Source organism: Stenella coeruleoalba (assembly GCF_951394435.1).
Source record: "Stenella coeruleoalba genome assembly, chromosome: 3".
NCBI lineage: Eukaryota > Metazoa > Chordata > Mammalia > Artiodactyla > Delphinidae > Stenella > Stenella coeruleoalba.
In genome coordinates this window covers 152,135,641-152,147,022 of record NC_137148.1, presented here as the reverse complement: position 1 = coordinate 152,147,022, position 11,382 = coordinate 152,135,641, and the positions used below count along the sequence as shown (strand labels likewise).

General features: G+C 44.0%; 1 protein-coding gene across 1 annotated transcript in view; it reads right to left on the bottom strand.

The window, feature by feature from the left end:
- Positions 1 to 105: 105 nt before the first annotated feature.
- Positions 106 to 11,382, bottom strand: part of LOC307185046 (UDP-N-acetylglucosamine--peptide N-acetylglucosaminyltransferase 110 kDa subunit-like) — a 28,003-nt gene continuing 16,726 nt past the window's right edge. Inside the window, exon 2 of the mRNA XM_079918829.1 lies at positions 106 to 6,510. The gene's annotated coding sequence lies outside the window, so the exon portion shown is untranslated. The remainder of the gene's footprint in view (positions 6,511 to 11,382) is intronic.

Genomic DNA, 11,382 nt, shown 5'->3' with positions numbered 1-11,382 from the left:
GGAATGGAAAAATAAAATGTGTTATATCCATACAATGACTATTATTCAGCCATTAAAAGGGTGAAGGACAGATACATGCTACAACCTGGATGCACCTTGAATACATTTTGCTTACTGCAAAAGTCAGACACAGAAGTCCGCACATTGTGTGGTTCTATTCATATGAAAGGTCCAGCATAGGAAAATCAATAGAGACAGAAAGACCCAGGGCTGGGGTGAAAGGGGAGGACAGAATGAGAATGACTGATACTAGGTATGCGGTTTCTCTTGGGGATGATGAAAATATACTGGAATTAGAGATGTTGATTGCAAAACCTGAGTACACTAAAAGCAGCTGAATCACACAGTTAAAAAAAAATGTGAATTGATGGAATGTGAATTATATCTCAATCAAAGGATAATATGACAACATTTTTATAGTCATTACTCTTGATCAGTTTCAGGATGGAATTCTCACAGTGACTTCAATGGAGTGGCTTGTATGGGATGATATTTGAGGCTCAACCCTTTGGGACCAGATGTTCATTTTGAGCTGTTGAATGACGGTGAGGGCCAGCCAGTATATTTTCTTCACGGAGGATCAATCCCCATATGTATCCTTGGTTTGAATCCTTGTCTTTTTCTCTTCATATTCCTGAAACAAGTTCCTAGGAAATACAGTCACAATAGTGAGAGGTGTTGACATCTTCCTGGCAAAAGTCTTAACTTATTCAGAGGTCAAACTTCAGAGCTCCTTATTACTAGCTGCCCGGGGAGTCCCCTGAATCAAAGTAGGGCTTATGAAGATGGACCTTGCATTTTAGCGTGCACTTAAAATACCCAACAGGCTGATCACATGGGGAAAATAACTTTATTTACATGAGACAAGTACAAAGTCAGCACAACACAATGAGGGAGAGTATGGGTGCTGGTGCCTGATGGCCTGAAATCAAATCCTATTTGAACGCCACGTGTACCTGGGAAGGTTAGTAACTTAGCCCTTCTGTTTCTCAGTTCCCTGGCCAGTGATATGGAAATATTAGTAGGACCTGCTTATTCGTATTATGTTCTGAGGCTAAAAATTAGTAAATACAAAGCCTGAAGAAAAATGATGGGTACTTACTTCATAAGTGCTACCTACATAAATGTTCAAGTATTAAATGCCTGGAAGAATAAGTAGGTCGTCTCCAGAAAGGGCACCTAGGAGGCTACAAACAGGAGGATAGAGCCTACTTTTTCACATTGATGACATGAGTAAGAAGTTTTAGAGCTCATGGAAAGAATATTATTTCTTGTGATGCACTGTGGGGTGGGCAGAGTAGGGGCTGTGACCCATATTTTATGGTTCAGGGCACTGAAATTTAGACAGATTGAGTAACTTGCCCAGAGTCACAACACTGATGAGTGATGGGTCTGAGGCAGGGGAGGGATAGAGATTCCTGAACACATGGACATGAGATCATGCCCTGGATACACAAACCAAGAGCTCTCCTCACTCCCTTTCCCACATCCTCCTGCCCCAAGGATGCTGCAGGGAGACAGCTGGTACTCGGAGGAGGTGCCTGGCCCAAGAGAATGGCTCAAATCTGGACCTACCTCCTGGCTCTACGTTTCAATCCCTGACCCCAAATACAATGTCTTTCCCCCAAATGCAGACCCCCTGATGGACCGGGGTATCCAAATATGTGTGCATCTCCCCTCCCTTCCCCCTCAGCACTTGATTCTAGCAGCTGATTTGCAGTGAGACTTCCTGGTGGTCAAGTGACCACCCTGAATGACCAGTAGTCTACTTGACTCCCTAACTGACTCAAAACCCAGGACATTCCAAACCAACTGCCCACATGACAGTTGCACAGAGAATTAACATCATCTTCAACTGATCAAACCTGGATGATGAGCAGTTAATATTCATTAGCTGGGAACAGGGTCTACTGGGCTGGTGTTTTGGTGGCTTAACAGATGAGGTTTACAGGCCCCCAGGGTCTCACTGACTAGAAACTGACCAATCGTCTGAGCAGCTTGGACTAAGGCCTGCCTAAGAGCGGGCAGTGGCTGCACCGGCTCTGAGTGGGCACCTTCCCTGCCCAATCCTCCCTCAGCCAGACCCAGGCTCTGCTGTACAAACTACAGCCATTGCTCCTGAATCTACTTGCTGGTATTATTTCCACAGTACCTTCAATGGAGTGGTTAGTGGGGGTGCTATTTGTGTCCCTACCCTGTTGTTTGGCCAGATGCTGATTCTGATGTGCCTGAACCACCGCTGCGGATGGCCGGCAGATTATCTTGATCGCAGATGATATTCTTGTGCATCCTGTGTTTGACTCCTTTATAATCTTCCTTTTCTTCTTGGTACACGAGTCATGATCCAGGAAAACACAACAAAAACTGAGAGAACTATTGATATGTTGCTGGGAGAAGACCATGCAGAGGTGTCAATTCATTCCCAGGTCACACGTCTGTTCTCTTTGTTCACCAGCCTCCTAGGGGAGTCTAGGGGAGTCAAAGTGAATCGAAGCTGGGCTCAGAAGAGGGTGTTGCAATGTGGTGTGCAGTTAAAATAGCCAGCAGGCTGACTGCACGGGGACATGACTTTATTTAGTGAGATAATACAGAAAGGGAGCACAGCACAGTGACCGACAGAGTGGGGGCTGGTGCCTGATGGTCTGGATTCAAATCATACCAGAAGCCACGTGAACCTGGGAAAGTTATGCAGACCCTCTGTCCTCAGTTCCTTGTTCTGTGATAACGGAAATGTTAATAGGGCCCACTTATTAGTATCACATGATGAAGCTTAATACAGCAAATCAGGTAGACCCTGATGAAAAATGATGGTTACTTCATAAGTGCTACCTAAGTGTACAAATATTAAATGTCTGGAAGAATAAGCAAGAAATGTGGTAGTGCTGCCTCCAGAGAGGGGACCTGGATGCCACAGGGCAGGGGAGTGGGGAAGGTTATGGGTGTGATGCTTTAGAGCTTGTGAAGAATATCTGTCATCATCTCCTGTGATCCCCACATCAGCCCCGTGGGGAACTCATGGCAGGTGCTGTGAACCATATTTTATGGTACATGGCACGAAAATGTTGAGATTTTAAGTGACTTTCCCGGAGTCGCAAAGCTGATGACAGATGGATGTGGGACAGGAATGTAGTTGGTTCCCTGGGAGAGAAATCCCTCAACCCCTGAATCCTCTAGATGGTGCTCTGGACCCCTGAGCCCAGGGCTCCCCTCCCTCCATCCCCCCAATCCTCCTGCCTGCCCCATGGTTGCTCCAAGGACAGGAGGGGTCTGAGCCAACAGGAGGGCCCATGCCTGACCTGCTGCCCCCCTTACATGTTGATCCCTGACCCCACAGCTCTTAAATATCCCTGAAAGAAGGTCCCTTGAAGGATCAGGGGGTCCCATCTACGTCCCTCCTCCCTCAGCGTCTTCACACACTGGGTGAGCCTCCTGGTGGTCTGACCAGTGGTCGGCTTGTCTCCACGTGGCTCAGAGCTCTGGTCTCTCCAAGCCAGTTGCCCACATGGCACGTCTCCAACAAATTAGCTTGGTCTTCAACAACCAGCCCTGGATGCACAGGTAGTGCTGATTAATGAGGACAGTGGCCTGCTGGGCTGTGCTTGGTGGTTTAGTGGGTAAAGCTGGCGTGACCCACTGTCGCCTATTGATGTGAGCAACTGTCTGAGTAGCCTGGGCTACGGCCTGGCTGGGGAGGGGCCGTGGCTGCACTGGCTCTGAGGGCGCACCTTCCCTGCTCATCCTTCCTCATCAAAAACCAGCCCCTACAAACTCCTCATCCATCCCTAGACCCTGCAGTGGCACAGGAGAGAGGCCCATGCCCTTCTAGAGGGACCCCTCCATAGCCACAGCCTAGAGACCCCATCCCAGGACTGTCTCTGAAGATGACCCAGGCCCTCCTAATCTCTGTCACCAAACGTTCATTCCACTAACCCGATGGCATTGTCCCTTCTCTCCACGTTCCCAGGCAGCGCCCAAACACCCAGTGATCCTGTTCACATCAACCACTGGAAATACCGCCACGAAATCCTAGTTTCCTTCCTTTCTGAAAACCTCTAGATTTAGACTGCTAATATTTGCTTTTGGATTTTGACATCGACATTCAGAAGTCTTTAGCCTGTAATTTCTCCTGTCCTGTAATATCTGCTACTGGTATGACATCAGTATTCTCCTGGTCCGATGAAAGCAGTGTGGGTGTGTTCCCTCTGTATCTGTTCTCTGGAAGAGTGTGTAGGAGACGGGCATCGTTTCTGTCTTAAATGTTTGGTAGAAATCAGAGGAAGCCACCTGGCCCTGAAGTTTGTTTTGTGGGGAAATTTTTTTGGCATCTCTTTCTAATTGAAGTTTCCTTGGTGTATTGTACAGGGCACAGATCTTAAGCGTAGAGCTTTATGGTTTCTTGTAAATATAAACACATCTGCTACCAACACACAGTTCAATATACAGGATGTCCCCAGCACCCTGGCTGCCTCCTGTAGAAGGGGAGAAGAATAAGTGCTGACTTATTCGGTTATAAGAATGAAATCAGTTACTCCACGTATATTCCAAGTGCAGTGATTTACACACAAATAACTCAAAATGAGTGTGGCAGCACAATCAGAAAGTAGTGGAGGGTGCTGGAGGGCTGGGAGAATCCAGTCCCTTTGGGATTTCCGCTGTGGAGGTCGGGCCAGAGTAAGGAAGCTGAGGAGCTTCTCAGAAGCATCTGGGCTTTTACAGAGGGAAAAACTACTGCTCCCCAGAGTGGAGCGCCCATTGTAATTCACTGAGCCCTCCCTTTGCGGAGGGTGCTTTTCTATACTTGTGTGTTATCTTACATAAAAATGTTTAAAAAAAAAAAGATCAATTTTGCTTGATGTAACAGCCTTTCACTGTTAAAAGTAAGACCTATATCTAAAATTTATGCTAAATCTGTACAGCTCCGACAGGAAGTAACCGGCACTCACTAGCTGACTCAGGAGCGGAGGGGGAGCAGAGAGGCGGCCCTCCTTCCTTGGACTCGTGTCTCATTTAAGCTGCCAGACGCTGCGCAGGCTCCATCCCCTCTGAGTCTCAGGCTGAGGCCTCCAGGTCACAGTCCTCACAGGTGTCAGACCAGAACCTGCCACACAAAGGCAGGGACTGGAGTCAGTGGGGAGGTGGGCTTCCTGGGGTCGGTGTGTGGGACCCAGGGGGCTACTCAGACCCTGCAAGTCACTTTGGGCCCTGACATCCCCCAGGGCTCACATCCCCAGGGCACTGGGGTCTGTTTGCTGCTCTTTGCCAAGTGTGTTCTGGTAGCAGAGAGACCTGTCCTACAGGGGCGATTTAACCTGGGCATTTGGCCGGGCGGTGTTCAAGTGACTGGTCCCCTGAACAGTGAAAGTGATGCAGATGAAAGGGGAGGCTCTGGGGCTACAGGGTGAAAAGTGTGGGTCCCTCCCACCTGGGCGCTGTGAGGAGTGGGAGGTCTGATGACACAGGTGAGAGTAGTGACCCTGTCCCTCCAGCCCACACGCAACACGGCCCATCATGAGATCAGCACAGTGGAAGTGGGCAGAGAACCGCAATGTTCCCTTTTCCCCTAAGAATCATTTTTCTTTCTTTAACACCCCAGCCAAACTTGCCTGTGCTTTTTAATTTAAAAATATCCTGATGCTGTGGTCATAGAATCATAAATTCTATAGCTTTGCTGTATCCCAACATGAAAAGTTTGTAGAAGGCACTGCTTTTCAGCGTGTAATAAAACCAGATGTATTTGTTATCTAATTTTAAGGTCATAATTAACTTGGAATCCTGGCCCTTTAACTCATCCTAAATTAGCATTGCTTTGAATTGCCTTCATTTTGTGTGTGTGTGTTGTATTCAATTTTAACACATCTATGGAAAATCTATAGAACCTCAGGTTGAGAAATGGTGCCATGAGGTGACCCAGGCCCTTCAGTGGGGCTCCACAGAGGCTGAGGGGTCCCCAGGGGGTGGGCAAATCCCAGCCAGGTGTGGATCCTGCAGTGTCCCCTACCGGATGCCAGGGCTACCGCGTGCCCACAGGGATGCAGCAGCGCTGGGCCAGGTGAGCTGTCTGCTTGCGTGAGAAGAAGGCCCGGTGCCTCTGTCCTCCTCACCCTTTCCCCAGGACGCCTGAACTGGGGGGTACCAGGGCCACTCCAGATATCTCACCACACTTGGTGATTAACTGGGGATGTTGCCTGCTGACCTCGGCGGGTTGGGAGGGCAAGGCTGGGTCCTGCAGAGGGAGATGTTGAATCTCACCAGGGACACTCTTTACAAAGAGTGAACAACACCTCCAGGAGTGATGTATGTGGTGACCCCACAGACGCCTTCGGCCCCCCATCTAAACATAAGAGCCTGGCATCTTCAGGGGTTCTGTGGAACAGGGACCGTTCCCTGGCGAGATGCACTCAGGTCATCCTCCAGTTGCCTGCGCAGATTACCACCATTCTCTTCTCTCCACCTTTTTGTTCACATGCAGTGGTGACCACCTCCTTGCTCTTCTCTGGCTTTTGGGTTTTCCTGAAGCGCAAAAAAAAAAAAAAAAAAGTCAGGGATGGCAAGGGAAGCACATACACTTATTTGCCTTCTGCTCTTCCTCCTACCCTCTCCACGCTCACATTTCCTCTTCTTGTTCTTCCTCATCCTTTTACTTCATCCCTTCTCTTGAATCCAGGACAAGAGAATTTCTTTTTTTTTTTTAATTGGATGAGTCAGTCTTCTTTTCCTTATTTATTTATTTTTAACTTCCTTATTGGAGTATAATTGCTTTACAATGGTGTGTTAGTTTCTGCTATATAACAAAGTGAATCAGCTATACATATACATACATCCCCATAACCCCTCCCTCTTTTGTCTCCCTCCCACCCTCCCTATCCCACCCATCCAGGTGGTCACAAAGCACCAAGCTGATCTCCCTGTACTAAGCGGCTTCTTCCCACTAGCTAGCTATTTCATGTTTGGTAGTGTATATGTGTCCATGCCACTCTCTCACTTTGTCACAGCTTAACCTTCTCCCTCCCCATATCCTCAAACCCATACCGTTTTTATGCTAAGTTATATTCTACATGTACCTGGAAAAATGTTAAAAAGATTTTTAAAGAACTGCGCATCTATTTTTGAAGCTGATTTGCGTGTTCAAGGCTTGCTAGCACTTTATCCATCTCAGTGCTATTTCACTTAGTAAACAAATGCAGTTGCCATAATTGCTGCATATGTGTCTGTGTTCCCTTCTAGGCTATATGTTTTTGAAGTTAGAAACTATATTTATATCACAGCCCCTATGTATAGCACAATATCCATTGCTAATTCAGATTGTGCTTTAAGATATGAGACAAAATTTAAGACTTTTATTATAGTCATAAACATCTAGCAAACTAAGCAGAAAATAAAAACTAATTTTCAATGGGTTGGCCAAGAACAAAAAAGAGAGGACTACCTAGTGCAAAATCATATCTCTAATAACTACTGTTGGATTTAGAGCACACACATGCTAAACTTATTTTAAAATATCTTCTCATCAAAGATTTGAGGTTGGACCTGAAAAAATTATATCAGAAGTGAAAATAATTATGTGGTCTGACCAGCGTGGATCACACAAAGTAAGTGTATACTATGTATAAAGTAGATAACTACGAGGTCCTGCTGTATAGCACAGGCAACTATATTCAATACCTTGTAATAACCTATAAAGGAAACGGATCTGAAAAAGAAATATATATATCTGAATCTCTTGGCTGTACACCTGAAACACAACATTGTCAATCAACTACACTTCAAGTAAAACAAAACAAAACAAAACAAAACAAAGTAAGTGTAAAGGGAAGTATAGTTTTATAAATTCACCTCTGATATCCCATGGACCAACTGAAAGACAACAGAAAGTACAACTTTCAAGGAGACAGGACATGGCCAGCAAACAAGGCCATTACCCTTGGTAACGGTCATACCTGCCAAAAAATATACAGACTAGCCTGCATTCATGAATACATAGGAATTCTTCATTTATCTGGCATTGTTAGGCAATGAGGTATTGTATGTTAGGAGAAGTTTTTTTAAATGACAAATTGAAGAGGAGTTATTTTAACCTTCACTAGGTAATTTTTTTCTAAAATTAAGAAATGTATCAACTGGTGTATCTAATGTTGTCGTGATAACTCGGGGTCATCAGTTCAATCAACGTTTGCATGAATAATGCAAATGGAAACAAGACAAGCATGCTTACTGAAACTGAAAATGACATGCCACTGGCTGGAATAACTGATGAGAGAGCAAGAAAAAAGCAAAAATGAAAACAAACCGTGATCAAGAAACAATCAGTCAAGTTCTGACTTTCTGTACTTAGTTTCAAAAAGAGATACCACAAATCCCAGCGAGAGACTCCAGCATCATTAGCTGTCTTTCTCCTTTGTTTCCACCTTCCTTTCCTTTTCCTTCTATCCTAGATTGTTCCAGGCAGTGCTTATAGCTGCTTGCAAGACAAATTCTAATACTTGCTTTCTCTCACACAAACTTCACAATATGTCCATGTGATAAATAGTATGGAATTAAAGACAGTTCATCACAGGGACATCTCCTATGAAAATAAAATTAGAAACTAGCTTCTAAACATGCAGAGAGAAGGGCGTGGTGTCAGGCACTAATTTCCTTGCGAATTCCTCTCTATTTCTAATGACGTTCTTCTTTACCAAAATCCCTTTTTATTGGTGTCCTGTTCCAGACTGCTCCACTCCACCCATCCTCATCCTGTAAAATACATTCGCACTCTTTTGTGACCCTACTTATTTGCCCATTAAAGAATCAATCATAGAACTGTCGGAATTAAATACAGAGTGAAATTAAAATACTGGAGTCACTTGGAGGGTTTAAGCAGCTCCACCAGAAAATACTGGGCATGGATTTAAAAGAGGCTGCGTGGGACTTGCTCTTGTCCAAGTTCTTTCTCAAGAAGTATCTGAAATAAGCCTAAATTCAGAGTTAATCAGACTGGCCTGCTTTCTCAAGTGGACTGGAACTCATTGCTCTTTCCCCTCAACTTCCTGATGTCAGTGGCACTTTCCGGAGATGAGGTGGACTTCTCTGCCTACTGCAGAAGCTCAGTTCCCCCAGGAACCACTCCCCATCTGAATCCCACACTGGAGGCCAGATGCCAGCCTTCCCAGAACATTCGTGGTCTCATTTCAGTTTTTGACCTGCTCATATTGAGTCCCCGTAGACTCTTTCTCAGCTTGAAATCTGATCTTCCACCCCTTTCCCTGACCTCGATGGTTACCTGCCTATTTTAGGCCTCGGGTGCTTTAGCTATAAAATGATATAGTTGCCCTTAATTCTAAAGTCTTCTTTCTAAAGCTCTACAATGTGGCGGCTCCTTGAAAATGTTTCTCTTTGCTGGTTTTAATTTTGTAGAGAATTAAAACCCCAGCCACTCTAAAAGATAGTAAGTTGCATTGGATAAGGAAAGTGTGCTCTTGTAGTTAGATTTAGAGGGATGGAAGACGACTTAGTATGTTTTAAGATACTCATGATCGATTCTCGTGAGAGTCGAGGGAAGAGAGTTAATAAAATACCAAACGACTGTGACAAATTAAGTTCACCAAGATGTAGATGATTAGTTACTACTTGAATAAACCACACAAATCCAATTCAAGTTGTCCTTTATTTTTCTAAGAAGGATCCCAGTGAACTGAGTCCCCTGTTCAGTGACTCCACGTTCAATGGCTTAGTCTTTAAAAACTGTTATGTTGCTGGAAGAAATATTGCCCATCAGTCCTAATTGATGTCTGCCTATCACGCACATTTGAAATAAATTTATTACTTTGACTGATCTCAGTGTAATACATTCCAAAGGGGCAACGAGCACATGAAAATTTATGAAGTCTCCATCTTCTACACTGAAGTGTGCAATAAATTACGTATTATTTGGCGGTGAAATTCACAAGCCATAGAAACCACGCCATTAGCAATGTATACAGTGGTAAAGAGCAGGTAATGAGAATGATATAAAACAAAATAGACTGTGTATGTTGGCACTGCTGCCAATAAAGCAATTATTAAATGCATTCATATGCATCTACGCTAGGTAAGCTCTTTGAGGGCAATTGCTATGAATTCTACATACCTGTCAGGATACTATATATAGCCCACTTTCTATGGCCTTTATTCAAAGACGCTGAGAAAGGGTTACTCTGGGTAAATTCAGACCTTTCTCAATATAGAATTTGGTCAACATGCATTCTGAACAGCAAAATTTCACAGTATTTTCCTACACTAATTGCCACCTCAGCAAATGCAGGATTAAGTATAATGGATTATAAGAAGTTAGAAAGGAAAGAAGGAAGAAAAGAAGGAAGGTAGAAAAAAGGTGGGTATGGAGTACTTCAACATTTACATAAAGAGTGGACCTAAAACTAACCTGAGGTTTCCCTGAGCTATTAGCATACGCTATAGAAACTTAAATGAAAAAATAAAAAAAAAACAGCAAGGGAAACGCAAAGATTCTTTGTTATTTCACTTTACTGCATACACACGTCCACCTTAAAACAATCTATATGCTTATATCCAATAAGAGAGCATTGTTTTGCAAGGCTATTTGGCTTCTATCAGCATGTAAAGGTCGGACAACTCAACTTTAGCAGAGTTAGCCTTCAGGTGAATAATTGCTTCTTTCAGGTTGCGAGCAGTTGAATTTTCCAGAAATGTTTCCCAAAATATGAAAACTAAAAGAAGGGTCCTAGGACAGCGTCCTTTAGAAGTTTTATAGTATCAAGGCTTTTGGAGGAAGAGAATCCTTGTCGATTATCAACACAGTGATTCCAAGCAGGTCAATTTTTGCTGAGAATATTATATAACAGAACCCACTTCACCTCCATTATACTGACAATGATCTTCCTTACTTCAACCTTGTGGTTTTTAGTAAAGTTGAAAATACGGAGCCAAGAACAGACAGTGACAATGCCAGAGACTCAGATGTACCTATAGGTGCCTTCAGACAACATCAGCCACCCAGGCTAAAGTCCTGGTTTAAAACATCCCAACATGAATGAATCTCAAAAACCATATGCTGAGCAAGTGAAGCCAGATCAGAAGGGCACCGACTGTATTATTCAACTTACATGAAATTCTAAACTGGGCAAAAGTCATCTCTAAAGATAAAAAGCAGATCCGTGGTGGCCTTGGGGTGGGAGATGGGGATACTTTTGCAAAAGCCTAGGAGGAAACTTTCTAGGGTTTTAGGATTGTTATCTATCTTTATGGGGGTGCTAGTTATACAAATGTATACATTATTTAAAAGTCACTGAACAGTTGACTAAAAATGTTTGCATTTTATTGTATGTAAATGATACCTTAATAAGGTTGATTACAAAATGAACCAAAAATAAAACAAAGCAGAAGAGA